Below are 17,529 nucleotides of genomic sequence, written 5' to 3' on the forward strand. Positions count from 1 at the left end.
AGAAATTTCTCCGTGACAGCACATGAAGACTGAACTGATTCTTTTTATATGTCACATAATGTTTGATAGAATGGCTGTAACATTATCCCTCCCTTGTTGGTAGACAGTTAAGAGATTTCTAGTTGTTCTTTACTACAAGGAATATTATAGAAGCCTTCTTATTTACACATCTTTGCACACGCGTGGATCCAGCTTCAAAGAAGAACCACTGGATTGAGGGTATTTGCGTGGTTTTTTAAAAATAGATACTGCCAAATTGCTCCAAAAGACCATATTAGTTGACACCCCCACTAAGAGTAGGGCTTAACTATTTGCCTCCCCCCTTAGATAAGTGTGGGGAGATTAAAAAAAAAAACTCATTGTTTCCATTTGTATTTCCTAATACTTAGCTAGTGGAGCTGGGTTTCTCCTTAAGCAAATTCGCCATTCATATTTCCTTTTTTAAATTATCATACCCTTTTTAACATTTTAAAAAATTAACATAATATGTCACATCACTAAAAATGTTACACACACATACTAAGAAAATAGGATTCACCCCATGGCTGCCTGTTTCTAGTCCTGTTCCCAAGAATAATTTACTTACAAGCAGCATTATTCATAGTGTGGTTAATGGTTATAGTCTCTAAATATGCCTTTTGATTTATCAGCATTAGATATTTTCTCTTAATAGTTTACCATGATAAATGAAAACTTACTTTACTCACTGTATCCTACCTCACCTGCTCTTGACATAAAAATATCATTATTCTATCAGCCATATTTCCTTTTATTTCCTTTCTGGTGAATTTAAGGTTGGAATCATTTGCTTTTGTGTCGTGAAAAATCGAAATTTGCCCGAAGAGTGATCTGGCCATTTTCCCTCAACTTCTGGGAGATAATGCCTAAACCCTTGGAATGTCAGGCCTGATAGAAATGTCTTTGTTCAGGGTGGGGTCTGGCCACACCAAATTGTCCAACAGTGTGGTTTAGGGCGGAGACACTCGCCATCAGCTCAAGTGGCTACACCTGGGGGAGTTGGAAACAGATGCACTGTGTGGGCAGTCAGCCACTGCTCCACGATGAAATCCCAGCAAAGGCTCTGGACGCCAAGGTGCAAAGTCGATCTGGTTGGCGGCACTCCATGTGTATTGTCACACATCAGTGCTGGGGAAGTAATGTGTGGAGTCCATGACTCCCTGGGGAGAGGACAATGGAGGTTCCACATTTGGAACTTAAACATCACCCTTTTAAAAAGTACACGATTCAGTGGGCTTAGTATATTCACGATAATGAACTATCACCACCATCTAATTCCACAACATTTCCATCACCCGATGTGCACTTCCCTTGCCTGATTTTAATCTGTATTCCTTAGCTTAACCAACTGTAACCATGAGTATAACAGCTTGCAATACTTTCTGTGAGACCTTCTAGCTGATGAATTATTGACCCTGAGGGTGGTTTGGGGAACCCCATGAACCCTGCAGTTGTGTCAGAAGCAACAGCAGTCTTGTGGAGTCCTGTGCTCTCTCCCAGTTTGCGGTTTTTTAATGTTATGAGCTCCTTTTATATTTTGGATTCCGCACAACCTCATCCCTTTTGTATGTTGCTATTGTTTCCTCCTACTATGTTTCTCCCACTCTGTGGCATTTTGATAAATGTGTACAGTCATGTAACCACCACCAAAATTAAAATGTAGAACATTTTGACCACCCCAAAATGTTCCTTTCTGACCTCCACCCTGGCCCCAGGCAACCACTGATCTGTTTTCTGTCATTGTTGTTTTGTATTTTCCAAAATGTCATATGAATGGAGTCTTACATGATATAGTAGTGGCAGGCCGAACAATGCCTCCTACCAAGATGTTCCACCTTAAACCGTGGAACCTGGGATTGTTACCTTTTATGGCAATAGGGATTTTTGCAGATGTGATTAAGGATTTTGAGATGAGGAGATTATCCTGGATTATCTGAGTGGGCCCTAAATGTAATCACAGGTGTCCTTAGGGAGGAAGAGAGAGATTTGATGACAGTAAAAGAGGAAGTAATTTGAGCAGGGAACTAGAGCTTGATAGGATGCAGACAGGAGCCAAGGAATGCCAGCAGCCTTTGGAAGTGGAAAAGGCAAGGAACACATTCTCCCTGGAACCTCTGAAAGCAGCCAGCCCTGCTGACACTTTGATTTAGTTCCTTAAGACTCCTTTTGGACTCCAGATCTACATGGGGATTGAACCCAGGACCTTGTACGTGCTAAGCTTGCACTCTACCAGGGAGCTATACCCATCCCCTCCAACTTGTGTGGTTTTAGACCAGTGAATTTGTGATCATTTGTTATGGTAGCAAGAGGAAACTAATATAGTGGACTTTTGTGAAAAGCTTTTCTATGTAACATAAAGCTTTTGAACTTCATCCGAGGAAATAAAATTCATATTTTATGGCAAGACAAGAAAAATACGTAAACATTTTCTTTCTCACTTTGTTTCTCCTCCCTCCCTTTTAATGTGTATTGTGCTGCATCAGCCAGACCTCCTTAGGAGACAACATTCCTTCTTCATCTTGGAAAGGATCACAATGACCCACTGCTTACTTTGTATGTGCAGATCTGGATTGTGGAAACTGTCAATATGTCATTTGATATTTAACTCTTTGTTGCAAAAATGTGTGTAACTGTGGTTTGACCTCTAACAGGCAGAACGGTCCTCAGAACTTTCTCAAAGGCTGTCTTCCAGCTTATAATCCTCAAATTGGCTGGAATAAAATTTTCTATTTCTTTCTTAGGTTGACAATTAATTTTTTTGTTGACACATCTATGTTGTTGAGCATATAGGTAGATTGTTTCTTTTTATTGTGGATGTATTCCATTGTATTGATATACCACAATTTCTTTGTCCTTTGACTAGTTGGTGAACATTTGGGTTTTTTCCAGTTTGGACAGCTATGAATAAAACTGCTATGAACATTTACATGCAGTTTTCTTGTGTGTGAACATATGTTTTCATTTCTCTTGGGTAAGTACCTGGGAATAGAATTGCTGAATCATATGGTATGTGTATCATTAACTTTATGAGACTTTGCAAAACTGTTTTCCAAAGTGGCTGTACAATTTTTCCAAAGAGGCTGTTCACCACTGGTTTTACAAATCAGTAAACCAAGGCTGGAAAAAGGGCAATGACTACCCGAGGGTCATCCCCACTCAATTAGAGGCATTGGCAGAACTGGAATCTACATCTGCTCATCCCCAGTAGTGATCCTGAGAAATGCGGTCCTGCCTGAATATCTCCTTACCATTTCCAGTCTCCCTGTCTGCTTCTGTCCCTTCTTACTTTCTCTTCCCTGGTCCAGCCCCAGCAGGATGTTGAGGACAGAGCAGCTTTCAGATCCTCATCCTCCCCATTCCAGCCCAGAATGTACCGACCAGAGGTGGGAGAAGCTTGGGGAATGGGAATTATTGACAAGAACCCCCTTTAGGATTTGAGGGCAGTGCATCTCCTTGGAAAAAACCTTTGTGTGGGACGTGAGATGATTTTTAATGGTCCGGGGCAGTCATCAAAAACTTCAAATACTTCCTTAGGAGTACTTTGTTTTTAACCTCACTTTCAATCTGTTTATGCCAAGGAGAAAGCCTTCTTTGGGGCCAAGGTATCTTTAACATCTAATTCTGTTAACCTTGTCTCAATGAGCAAAGATTCTGGCTAGAAATTAAGGACAGTGGTTTGTTCCCATTGTATTCATTTTGACAATGATGTTCTATTTATGGGTTGATGCAGTCATAGTGTAAGTTTCTTTTTAAACCACATTTAATACAGTTAAAATGAGTCCTTTTAAAGAAAATATTTAATTTTCAAAAAATGCATAAAGCTCCTCACATATCAATCAAATGATTTTTGACAAACGTGTCAAGACCATTCATTGGGAAAAAGACAGCCTCTACCAAATGGTGTTGGAAAAACTGAATATCCACACACAGAAAATGAAGTCAGACCCTTACTTTACACTATTATGAAAGTTAACTGAAAATGGATCAAAGACCTAAATGTAAGACCTAAAACTATAAAACTCACAGAGGAAAAAGCCTCACGACATTGGATTTGGCAATGATTTCTAGAATTTGACACCAAGAGCACAGGCAACAAAAGTGAAGGTGGATGAATTGGATGACATAAAAATGATAACTACTGTGTAGCAGAGGACGCAGCTAAATAGAGTAAAAAGGTGGAACCAGAGAAAGTATTTGCCAATCATATATCTGAAAAGAGGCTAACTTCCAGGACACATGAAGAACCCCGACAACTCAATTATAATAACAACAACAACAATAAACAAACTGACTTAAAAAATGGGCAAAGGTGGGGAGGGTATAGCTCAAGTGGTAGAGCGCGTGCTCAGCATGCACGAGGTCCCCGGTACCTCCATTTAAAAATAAATGAATGAATAAACCTAATTACCCACCCCCCAAAAAATGGGCACAGAACTTGAATAGACACTTCTCCAAAGAAGTTAGACAAATGGCCAACAAACATATGAAAAAATGCTCAACATCAGTAATCATTAAGGAAATGCAAATCAAAACCTCAGTGAGATACCACCCTATGTTTAGTAGGATGACTGCTATCAAAAAAATAAAATAAAATAAAATAAAACAAAATCCAGCAAACAGCAAGGGTTTGTGCAGACGTGGAGAAATCAGAACCATTGTGCACTGACAGTGGGAATCTAAAATGAAGCAGATCTTGTGGAAAACAGTGTGGAGGTTTTTCAAAAAATTAAAAACAGAATTGCTGTATGATCCAGCAATTCCACTTCTGGGTATGTATCCAAAAGAATTGAAAACAGGGTCTTTAAGAGATCTTTGTACACCCATGCTCATAGCAGCATTATTTAGCATTATTCACAATAGCCAAAAAATGGAAGCAACCCAAGAGTCCACTGATGGACGGATATATAAACAAAATATGGTCTTTAAGTACAATAGAATATTATTCAGCCTGAAAAGAGAATGAAATTCTGACACATGCTATAGCATGACCTTTGAAATAAGCCAGTCACAAAGAGACAAGTGCTGTTTGATTCCACTCCTATGGGGTATCAAGAGCAGTCAAACCCATAGAAACAGAAAGAGGAATGTTGATTGCCAGGGGCTGCAGGAAGGGAGGAATGGGGAGTTTATGTTTAATGGGGACAGAGTTTCAGTTGGAGAAGATGAAAAAATCCTGGAGCTGGAATGTGGTGATGGTTGCATAACAACAAATGCCAAAGAACCATAGACTTACAAATGGTTAATTTTATTATATGCATTTTTATCACAATTAAAAAAAATTTTAAGCACACAGTGATATGTAGATAGGGGGAAATAGAGTCATATATGCTTGAAGTTTGGGAAACAGTGATCTTGTCCAGTGCCCTCCTGTCACCACTGGAACATCTCAGAGAGAGATGGGAGTTAGTTCAAGCTGCACATGAGCCGATATGACCAGGGGCCAGGTGGCTCCTCTTGCCACTATACATGACTCTGCGGGGTGCATCCAAGGAGCAGGATGGAACTGGGCTGTGCATGAAGATCACAGAACCAACAGCTTTGGGGTGCTCAACTAACTCTAGGCAAATGCTGCCAGGCCTGAACCTCATAAGGTAGGAGAAGATATGAGGTCTTCAGGGTCGAGATGCCATTGGAACAGAGCCTTGAAAAGAGCCATTTGAGTAGGGGGTGTTCTAGGGGGATGATACAAGAGTAAAGGTTGAGCGTCAGGATGCAGAGGAGCGTGGGTTGATGGCCGCTGTGAGCAAGTCTCTGTGTTGAGAGATGCAGCCGAGGTATGGACGGAGCGGGCAGGGTGGTGGCATGAATCTGCTAGCCTCTGGGTCAGTTACTGATTTGCCCAGAATGAGGCAAAGGTCAGACACAGCGTTTGGTCATTTTCCCTGCCTGGCCCCTTCTGCCTGTTGGGATTGGGACAGAGGTTGTTTGGGATGGGACATCCAGAGCTCAAGAGAGAGGACATTAAGATTAACTATTTACTCAGGGATTCACAGCATGTGTTCCTGAGAGAGGTGGCCAGGCCAGGGCTCGAGTGGACTGACTCCATTCTGTCCAGGGTACCAGCTGCATGAGGTGATCTGGAGTGGCATTTCCTGGATTTCTTGTCCCCTGGCCCTCCCAATCCTATTGTCTCATTCATTCATTATTCAGTCTGTACTCACTTAGCTTCTTCTCCACATTTTTGTATCCTGGACTCTGGGAATTCAGTGGCAAATAAGATTTTCACAAACTCTGCCCTTTTGAAGAGCTCAGTTTGGGGGACAGGGAAGGGACACACATCTAGATAGGCACTTCGATTCCAGTGCTTTGAGGGGTCAGCCTAGGAGCTTGTGGGAATGCAGAGGAAGCCAAAACCCTAGTCAAGGGAAAGAAGAATCAGGGAAGGCTTCCTGGAGGAGGTGACATTGAAGAAGCAACCAAGAGAAGGAACTCTACCAGCCTCCTCAGCCTGTCTTCCAGTGGTGCAAGATCCAGCTCTAGCCATGGGGGCAACAACACAGTCCCTTTCCCCACTGTGGCCCAGGGCTCTGCTTCTGGGAGCTGCCTCCTGCTCCATCCTCCCTTTGCCCTTCCTAACCATGCCCACAGTTCTAGGACCCTTCCTGAGACCTCATCTCCAGGATATTAAGCTTCACCATCTCCATCACCCCCAGGATTTTCCTTTTTCTCCCTCTTCTGCCCAGCAGGAAATTGGCACATGCTAATTATATAGTGTCCTATGGATGCTGTAGTTGAGTTCCTATCTGTAGATAAGCCATCCTTTTATTCTCCCCCTGGTTGTTGAGTAGGTTTTGATAAAGGATATGTTTTTAAAGTAAAATTTAAAAAAAATTGTACCATGGAAGCAGTATGGCAGCTCCTCAAAAAAATAAAAATAGAATTACCATGTGATCCACCAATTCCATTTTTGGGTATATTATATGCAAGAGATTTGAAAGCAAGATCTTGAAGAGATATTTGTACACCCATGTTCATAGCAGCATTATTCACAACAGCTGAAACATGGAAGCAACTCATGTGTTTATCGACAGATGACTGGGTAAGCAAAATGTAGTATATGTGTTCAATGGAACATTCTTCAGCCTTAAAAAGGAAGGAAATTCTGACACATACTATAACATGGATGAATCTCGACGACATTACCCTAAATGAAACAGGCCAGTCACAACAGGACAAATATTATATGATTCCACATCTATGAGGTGCCTAGAGTAGTCACATTAATAAAGGCAGAAAGTAGAATGGTGGTTGCCAGGGGCTGGGAGGAGGGAATAGAGAATTTTCAGTTAATGAGTATAGAGTCTCTGCAAGATGAAAAGAGTACTGGAGATCCATGGTGGTGATGTTTGTACAATATAAAGGAACTGTATAGTACTTAAAGATGCTGAAGATGCTACACTTTGTGTTATGCATATTTTAATAACAAAAATATTTATTTAAAAAATGTAAAAGCCTGGCTCAAAGGAGAATATATAATACATATGTATACATGTATATATCTCTCACAATCAGGAATGCTGAAGTGAATTTGCTAATAGTTGCAAAACTGGCTTCGACCAAGGGTGGAATCAATTTCATCTTACGAGACAAGATTTGTTTGCATACTTATGAACTGAATTTTAAACGATTTAACGTAATATATCTTATTTAACCCACTATATTAAAAATATTATCATTTAAACATGTAATCGATACAATCATTATTTTTTTAACTTTTTTTATTGAGTTATAGTCATTTTACAATGTTGTGTCAAATTCCAGTGTAGAGCACAATTTTTCAGTTATACATGAACATACATACATACATACATACATTGTCACATTCTCTTTCTCTGTGAGCCACCACAAGAGCCTGTATATATTTCCCTGTGCTACACAGTACAACCTTGTTTATCTATTCAACACTTTGAAATCCCAATCTGTCCCTTCCCACCCCCCCGTCCCCCCAGTAACCACAAGTTTGTGTTCTATGTCCATGAGTCTGTTTCTGTTTTGTGTTTATGTTTTGTTTTTGTTTTGTTTTGTTTTTTTAGATTCCACATATGAGCGATCTCATATGGTATTTTTCTTTCTTTTTCTGGCTTACTTCACTTAGAATGACATTCTCCAGTAACATCCATGTTGCTGCGAATAGCGTTATGTTGTCAGTTTTTATGGCTGAGTAGTACTCCATTGTATAAATATAGCACATCTTCTTTATCCAGTCATCTGTTAATGGACATTTAGGCTGTTTCCATGTCTTGGCTATTATATTTTCTTCTAGGAGGTTTATTGTATCTTGTCTTATGTTTAAGTCTTTGATCTATTTTGAGTTTATTTTTGTGTATGGTGTAAGGGAGTGTTCTAGCTTCATTGATTTACTGCTGTCCAGTTTTCCCAACACCATTTGCTGAGATACGAACATTATTATTGAGGTATTTTGCATTCTTTTTTTCGTACTAAGGTCACAGCACATTTCAATTCTGACCAGTCACATCTCAACGGCTTGATAGCTACATGTGATTACAGGCTACTGTGTTAAATGGCATAGCTGTAGACAACACCTAATATTCCACTAAAAGAACATCCTGGAATCTTTTTGCCTTTTTCAAGGTCTTTTCCAGTTTTTCCTGACAGTTTTTTAACTAAAAAAGTACTACCTAAGTTCATTATACCAATATCAAATGCAGGTAACCAATGAGAAAAAAATCATGATAAATTTCACCACCCAGAGATAATCACAGATCCTGATGTTTCTATGGCCTCTGATACTTTAATAGATATATTTTGTTATATATATTTTTAAATAAATAATTTTACATACAATATAAATGTATAAACAATGTGGTTATATACTCGAAAGTTCATGTATTTCATTAATACATAAGCCATGAAGTTATATCACTATTACTTACTTTATGTTTTCTAGGGGGAAGGTAACTAAGTTTATTTATTTATTTATTTAAATTAATTTTTTTTTTGAGGGGGAGATAATTAGGCTTATTTATTTATTTATTTTTAATGGAGGGACTGACTGGGGGTTGAACCCAGGAACTTAATGCGTGCTAAGTACTCACTCTCCCACTGAGCTACACTCTCCCTCCCTCCCTAAATTGTATTATTTTTGAGTTTTAAAATATTTAGAACTGTTTCAGATTTACAGAATTACTGAAGAGTACAGGGGATTCACTTATACCCCATACCCATTTCCTCTATTATTAACATCTTATATTAGTATGGTATATTTATCAGAAATAATGAACCAATATTGATATATTATTATTAAAGTCCATACTTTATTCAGATTTCTTCAGTTTTTCTCTAATGTCCGTTTTCTGTTCCAGGATCCTATCCAGGGTACCACATTATGTTTACTAGTTTACTCTTAGGCTTAGCTGTGACAATTTCTCAGACCTTCCTTGTTTTTGATGACCTTGCTAGTTTTGAGGAGCACTGGTCAGGTATTTTGCAGAATGCTCTTAAATTAGGATTTGTCTGATGTTTCTCTCATGATTAGAATGGGAGTAATGTGTTTTTCGGGGGAAGGCTACAGTGGTCTAGTGCAATTCAAGGGAACACCGAGTCAATCTGACAGCACTATCAACCTGACTTATCACTGTTGACATTGACCCTGATCACCTGGTGAAATTGTATTTATTTTGAACTAGGTAATACATGCACGTGATACAAAAATGTAAACATGCAAGTTAAAAATTCTCCCTCTCACCCTGCCTCTTCCTCCCTCAAACACACACAGGCTTCCTCACCAAAGATAATTACCTCTCATCCCTGGGGCCTGTGACTGTATTACTTTAAATGGTTAAAGGGGATTTTTGCAGATAGGGCTATATTAAGGATTTTGAGACAGCGGAGATTACTTTGGATTATCAGGATGGGTTCAGTGTAATCACAAGGATTTTCATAATGAAATCGAACCCCCTAAGGCCGAGTTTATGTTTTGTTTTGTTTTTAAATTGAAGTATAGTCAGTTACTGCCGAGTTTATGGTTGACCTGTCTATCCAATACCTGTTCCCCTTAAGATTGAAGAGTATCAAAGAAAAGGGGGGATTGAAACCATGCAGGACCCTGTAGGGCCCTCCCATTTACAAAGGCCTTTCTGTGTCCCCCCATTTGTTGTTTGTAGAAAAAAGGTTTCAGCCTCCAAGACCTTCTCCGAGTTCCAAAGGGTAGATTCAAACAGTAATTAGAGGAGTGAGGGGGATGCAGAAAGAAACAACAGTGCAGTGTAGGGCGTGGGTCTGGTTCCTCCTGGGGGCATGTGTGTAACAACCTGATACACACCTCTGAGTTCTTCCACAGGAACTAAGGCCCCACCCAGGTGGAGGATGGTAACTTCAGGATGAGCACGATCACATGAACCCCAGATTAGTTGGAACCAGGAGGCTGATAACTGAGATGCCTAGAATACCACACTGTTACCTTACCACCAACCAATCAGAGGAGGGTTACACACTCTGCAGCCCTCCCCCCAGTTTTTGCCTATAAAACCTTCTTCCCTGAAACCCACCCTGGAGTCTGGATCTTTTGAGCACCAGCCACTCATTCTCTTTGCATGGTCCTTGCAATAAATCGTTCTCTGCTCCACTCTGATGATACAGTTTGTATGGCCTCACTGTATGTGGAGCACAGAACTTGTGTTAGGTGAAAATAAAAGGTTAGACAGGAGAGTCAGAGTCATAGAAGGCATGGTGAAGACAGAAGCAGAAGGTGGAGTGTTGTGTGTGGTCTCCAGAAGCTGGAAAAGGAAAGGAAATGGCTATCCCCTAGAGCCTCCAAAAGAAACGCAGTTCTGACCTCCAGATCTATAAGATAATAAATGGTGTGGTTAATTAGCAGTAATTTGTTACAGCAGCAGTAAGAAACTAATATAGGGCTTCTCAAATCCCCTTCACCATTTTTTCCGTCAGTGACTGTCCAGCCTTGTCTTAGATGCCTCCAGTGACGGGGATATCACTATCTACACAGGCACCCTGTTTTCTCTCCAGGAAGCTCTTTCTTCTGTGGAAAACTTCCTCTGTGATAACTACCCACCCATTGCACACCCACCTCAAGTCCCAGATCTTGGAGCAAGGATAGACAAACACAATCCCAATCCCTTATACACATCAGGCTTTTGCAGACAGATAAATTGTCTCTTCTCCAAGTTTAACATCTTCCTACTTTCCCCTTGTTCAGTTTACTAAAAAGATATAAAAGCCAAATTTCTCTTGATGAGGCTTCAGCTAAACACTTGAGGAATGGGATCCCATTGCCCATGGCTTCCCATCCCGAGTAGTCCATGGCAAAGTCCGTCACCGAGCATGCTTCCTTCCAAAAAGAATCATCCAGACCCCCTCCCTCCTTCCCCCAGGGGCCCAATAATAGTCTAGACCCTTTCGGCAGTATTAGGCGTTAAAAATAATTTCAGAACTTCAGGTTCCAAGAGTTGGCAAGTGGTTAGAATTTAACAATATAGTGTTGTTTCCATTGTGTTTATTTTTATGGTTATTTTCTATTGCTGGCAAGGGAAACTAATTTTCCGTTACTGTTCAGGCTACAGAATTTCCATTTAAAACGTTTAAGTCGTAAAAGACTGAACCAGTTTAAGGATAACGGTAAATCTTGACAACACGAGTGGGTTTTGGTTGTGGATGACGAGGGGCAGTGTGGCTGCACATGAACTGCAAGGGACCTCAAATTTGCTTGTATGGTTGCTGAGCCTTGTCGCACCGTATAACAAACTACATTAGACCCTAGAGTTATAATTCCGGGCAGTCAGGATGGCCGAGCGGTCTAAGGCGCTGCGTTCAGGTCGCAGTCTCCCCTGGAGGCGTGGGTTCGAATCCCACTTCTGACAGCTTCTGGTTTTTTCTTTTTTTGTCTTTCCCCCCTTTCCCCTTCAAAGCGCTAAAAAGATTGTTTAGTTTACATTAAGAAAGTCTTCGCGGTACAGAGGAGAACTTTCTTTTCACACTCCAAAGTCAAATAAATATTTTTAGGAGGAAAACACCTTTTAAGAAGAAAATACCTTTTGTAAAAAGATGAAAAAAACTTTCAGAGATACACAGTATCACCTATTTGTTGGTGAAAAGGGAAAAAAAAAAAAAACCAGTGCTCTGTCAGAAGTGGGATTCGAACCCACGCCTCCAGGGGAGACTGCGACCTGAACGCAGCGCCTTAGACCGCTCGGCCATCCTGACTGCTGCTGTGCGAGTTTCAAAGCAAACCTCTTTGAAGTATCTCTACTGCGCGCATGCGTGGCTAACAGCCGGAACTCTGGCTTGTTCTCCGTGCGGCGTTGGGAGGAACTAGATATAGGCGTCGGCTGGAAGGGACAGAACGAGATGGGACAGGCGGGGGCAGAGCAAGTCGCCTGGGCTACTGCAGAGGGCGCGCGCGGTGTATTGGAGACTCCTCAAAGGCGGAGAGATCGAGGGCTGTTATATTGATGTGCGTGCATTCGAGCCGCCGACATGCATTCATTCTGTTCGGATTAATTTACTATTGACATCAGCTTTGATTCTTGCATATCTGCAAGTGCCCTAGCATTTCTGCATACATGCCCTAGTGCGTTTTCCGCACTAACAGTCAAGTCCGCACACCCACACTGGCTTATAGATCTCTGCTGGCCCTCGAACCAGGTGAAGCCCGGGTATCTTAAGTCTCTTGGCTCACGTACCGTATCTCCTTCCGAACATTCATCAAGACCGCAATTTCACATTTGTATGTGTGTTTAACTCATTTACCCATGTACACGTTACACGGAGTCCTGCAGCAACACAGCCAGATCCACCCTCGTCTCCTTCTTCCCTCATTCAGTCATTTCGTGACTTAAGTCTCCTCCCCCGCCCCACCCCCTCTGTCCCCCGCAGAGTCTGATGCCGCAGCACCTTCTGCCCGTCTCCTTCCCTAACCCCAGACTTACCCACCCACCCGCTCAGTCCAGGGACCCAAAGACCTCAAGTCACGAGGGATGCCTTCCTCCAAGGGATTTCCGGGAGCCAAAGTACCCCTAACCTCTCGCGATCTCAGGTGCCTCCATCCCCAGGCTTCCTGGAGGTCCCGATATTAGTTTCATCAAAATACGTCCTATACTCGGGGCCCGTTCACTCCTTAGGCCTAGAAACAGACGCCACTGAAGGTGAAACTCCTAAAGAAAGGCAGACAGGATGGGGAGACAGCAGATGAAGGCCCTGGAGCAGGCAGAGATCCTGGTTATTCGACAAGTGATGAACCCTCCCCCGTTTCCTTGCCCAAATGCCCCCTCCTCACTGGCTGTCAGAATCGATATCTTTTAGGTTCATCAATGACCTCTTTTGTGTCCTCTCCTAAAATACAAATTGCCCTGGACACAGGAAAGGGCACCCTCAGGCATTTACTGAACACCTGCTGTGTTGTTATATGTCAGACACCCTTCTAGATGCCGTGTACAAAACGGAATTTCTGTCCTTAAGATACATTCAAGCCTGGGGCAAAAGGAGAAAGATAAGAAATAGGTGAAAGACAAAATGGAAAAAAAAAAAAAAAAGTTCAGTTGTTTCTAAGTGCAAGAAAGAGGATGTCAGGAAACTTGTAAGAGACTTTGAAATAGGCCAAAAATGATAACTAGGTGTCTTGTCTGGGGTACCAGTTCTGGCTATCTGATTCTCCAGGGCCTGCACCTTTCATTACTTCTACATAAAAATGATTCCTGTCCATGGAAATGCAAGTGGATTTTGTTGGAGTGGAATGCAATTAATTATTGTCCTGTGGATAATGACCATTTTTACATCTATATGATAAATCCATTTTATCATTTCTTATCGCCAATATATGTGTGTCTCTGAATTCTCCTTTGAGTCATCTGTAACATCTTACTGGTTTCTCCATAAATTACTGAGTTAAATGAAATCTTCAACTTGTGTTCATTTTATACTTATGTGAGAATCATGATTTTACCTTAAAAAAAAAGTCTCCAGTAGTCAAGAGTAACTAGAAGCTCTCATTGGGAGGGTGATCAGGGGGCATTTCCTCTCAGGGGAGATGACACTGAATTCAAAAGGGAGAGACAAGCACAGTCAAAGCCGGGAGTGGCAGTGTTCTAGGTGGGATGCATAGCCAGTGCAAAGGTCCTGAGGCGGGGGGGGGGGGTGTCTGTTGGAGGGGCAGCAAGGCCAGTGGGGCAAGGGTAAGGGTGGGAGGAGGCTGAACCCCACAGGTCTGGGATGCCAGGGATAGGATTTGGATTTTCTTCTGTGTGTGTTGGAGTCACTGGAGTGTTTTAAGCAGGGGAGTGACATGATTCAGTTCGCCTTTCAAACTGATCCCTTTTGTTGCTGTATGGAGAATGGATGTGAGAGGCCAAGAGAAAAATCAGAGTCCAGGGAGAAGCCCATGGAAAGGAGGGTGAGAGATGATGATGACTGGATCAGGGAAGTGGTCGAGTTCAAGATTCAAGATGTGTCTTGGAGGTAAAATGGACAAGCCTGCTGGCTGGCTAGTGTGTGTGTGAGGCGGGTGCGAATGTAGAGAGAGGGGATGCAGAGCTGCAACGGAAAGTCACCAAGACCACAGAGGTTACCAGATGTTCACAATTTCCCTTTGAGGCCAGTGCTTTGACAGGAGCTGCTAGTTCCCTAGTCCTGCCCCATTTTGCAGACCAGGGAGCTCAGGCTCACACAGGCTGAGTGATTTGCCAAGGTCCTCTTTGGGGGAGAAGCCCTGGGCTCTCCACTTCTGGAACCCTCCCTTCATGCCTTATACCACCAATCTTTCTGAGTGGGCATCATTTTAAAGATGAGAAAACAGTGGCAAGAACGTAGCTGGAGCCCAAGCCAGCCCTGCTCTGCCTGCTGCCCTCCTGGTCTGGCTGGGAGAAAATGCTCATTTGATGGGGGTCAATGCTGGCCCCCCCCCCCAACTCTACCTCCTGGGTTTGGGTGGATGGTCAGCCTTCCTCCCCCAACACGTTTTAGGTGCCTGATTCCTGGCCTGGGAAAGCCATTTCAGGACCCCATTCCAGCCTCATACCCTCAAGACCAAAAATGGGAAAGGGCCACTATTTCTGTCTATCTCATTCTCTTCTTATTAGCACCTGGACACCAACGATGGATCCTCAACAGACAGGCCTCACTCTTATCCACTTTGGGCATTTGTCTAGGTTGGGAGAGGAAAGTCCACTGAGCTCAGCCTGGAAAGTCTGGTAGCAACTGGGGAATTCCCAGCATGGCTCTGCTCAGCCCTAAAACACAGATGGAGTCAGACGGCCAAGTAGGGACCTAGTGCTCAGCCAAACAAGGGCCCTGAAAGGGGAAATCCTAATCCTAGCATCCCTGTAATCTTGGCACCCATCACCGCCTCTGCATGGGAAAAGGGTGGCAGGAAGCTGAGTCTTAGTGAACATTTCCTTTGCATCCATTATTTCACTTAGGGTTCATAATATCATGCACAGATTATCATTACCACCCACACCCCCATTTTACAGATGAGGAAAATGAGACTCAGAGAAGCCAAGTAACTTACCCAGAGTCACACAACTGGTAAGTGGAGCCTGATTTTTCTGGCTTAATATTCCTTCTTGAGAACTATTCTGAGCCTAGAGCTGTGATAGGTGCTTCCTTCACATTATGTCTCAAAAGCAAACAAACAAAAAAGCCACAAGGTCTTTCCAACTAAGGTGGCAGGCTGGACTTGGAGACGTTATTTTTAGTCCTGTTTTCATTACTTACTGAGGGAGATAAAAGAAATGGTAGGCTTTTCCCAGAAAGCCAGTCCAAGTAGCATTGCCAAGTTTTTGTGCTTCAGGCTCTAGTTTCCTTGGCCAAGGAGCAGGAACAGAAGTCATCAGTAGCCAGTAGTAAATCCCTGCCAAGGCCCAGTCTGGGCATCTTGGCTCACCAAGCGGGGAGCTCAAGGGTGAAGTGGATGAAGCAGGTATGGATCTCTGATGGGATAGGAAGTGCTTGGTCCCTCTGGACCCAGAGCCAAAGACCCCAGGTCCACCCTTGGCGTGGAGAGATGGGCAACCCAGTTTCCCGATTTTGAATGGATCATATGGACAATGATGACCAGAATGGACCAACCACCAGGAGTTCACTTCCAAGTTCTGTGGACTGCCTATCATGCCTCCAAAGCCTTTGGTCACCCTGGAAAGAGAACCCCAGGAATGGGGTGGGGCACTCCGTAGCTAACCATTCCAATAAGCAAGGGGTACAAAGTCAATTTGAACTTGAGGCAACATGGCTGAGCATGTCTGCATGTAAATTCTGGAACAACCTGAGTTCAGATCCTGCTTCTGCTAGTTCTGGGGACATAGGGAGTTCTTTAGCCTCTCTCTTCTGTTCTTCAGTTTCCCAGCCTGTAAAATGGATTTAAGGATAGTATCTGCCTCAAGGAGTTAGAAAGATTGAAGAGTTAATGCATGCTGAACATTTAGAGTATGTGCAATAGAATCAATGCTTTAAGTGTTAGCCCAGAAAAATAAAACAATGTTCCATTTCTTGCACCTGGTGAATATCGTGGAGCATATTCCCACCTGCCACACTGACTTTGCAGCAGTGTCCCTAGGGACATCTCTGTAACCACAATGTCCTGAGCCAGCCTTGCTCACCTCCCCAACCTCATCTCTCACCCCCAGCCTCCTGCCCCCACCTTTCTGTTCCTCCAGTACACAAAGCATGTTCCCTCCTGGGGGCTTTTAACTTGCTGTTTTCTCAGTGTGGTGCCATCTCCACCCAACTCACGCAGGGCTGGCTCCTTTTGTCATTCCTGTGTCAGCATCCTGGTTAAAATGGCCCTCACTCCACCTCCCACTCGCTTCCAACCTGGCCTCCTTCCAACAGATGCAAAATCAGTGTGCTTATTTGCTAGCTTATTTCATGATCACGTTTCTCTCCCACAAGGCTCTGTGCTCTGTGAAGGCAGGAACCCTGGCCATCTTGTTCACCAGGTGTTCAACGCCCATCACATAGCAGGAACTTGATACATAAGTACTGCATGAGCGGATGACCAGACAAATGGATGGATGGATGGATGGATGGGTAAATTCCCTGGGCTCGTCAAGTCAGTCTTCTGTCCCTCTCAAGTGGAGCTCAGGAAGTCTCCCCCGATGAGGCCATTCATGACCCCTTGCCTTCTTCTAAGCCTTTAGCTCTGACTCACGTGCCAGCCCTCTGTATTGACACATCAGCTCCTTTTGCCCTTCTGAGCCTCAAGGACCTCCAGACCCTCTCACAGGTCCCATCTACTCTGCTTCTTTTGGCTAAAAGGTTTTTGTGTCCTGCCTAGGGTGCCACCAGCCCAAAGCTCTCTCCCAGGGTGGGCTGAGTGCTTACCACAGGGGTGAAGGGGGACGCGGTGTCTGAGGTCTAGGCACTGGATGTTCTCCTGGTTCTCTCCCTATGGCCGTAGTCCTGTCGACAGCATAAACTACTAAAGTACTAATTGGTAAACAGAGCTGCCCTGAGTCACCCCTCATCTGCACCCCCTGCCCCTTCCCACTCCTGATTCCCCAAAGTCCATCAACCTCCCTGCTGGCTGGCTCTAGCACAAAG

At 43.2% G+C, this 17,529-nt stretch overlaps 1 protein-coding gene and 2 non-coding genes across 4 annotated transcripts in view; 2 read left to right on the forward strand and 1 right to left on the reverse strand.

The window, feature by feature from the left end:
• Positions 1–17,529, forward strand: part of CCL22 (C-C motif chemokine ligand 22) — a 68,785-nt gene that overhangs the window by 5,967 nt on the left and 45,289 nt on the right. The gene's annotated exons all lie outside the window — the stretch shown is intronic.
• Positions 11,773–11,855, forward strand: TRNAL-CAG. Its single transcript has one exon. It is a non-coding gene; the product is annotated as a tRNA-Leu (tRNA).
• On the reverse strand, positions 12,116–12,198 carry TRNAL-CAG. Its single transcript has one exon. It is a non-coding gene; the product is annotated as a tRNA-Leu (tRNA).

Source organism: Camelus ferus, chromosome 9 (assembly GCF_009834535.1).
Source record: "Camelus ferus isolate YT-003-E chromosome 9, BCGSAC_Cfer_1.0, whole genome shotgun sequence".
NCBI classification, from domain to species: domain Eukaryota; kingdom Metazoa; phylum Chordata; class Mammalia; order Artiodactyla; family Camelidae; genus Camelus; species Camelus ferus.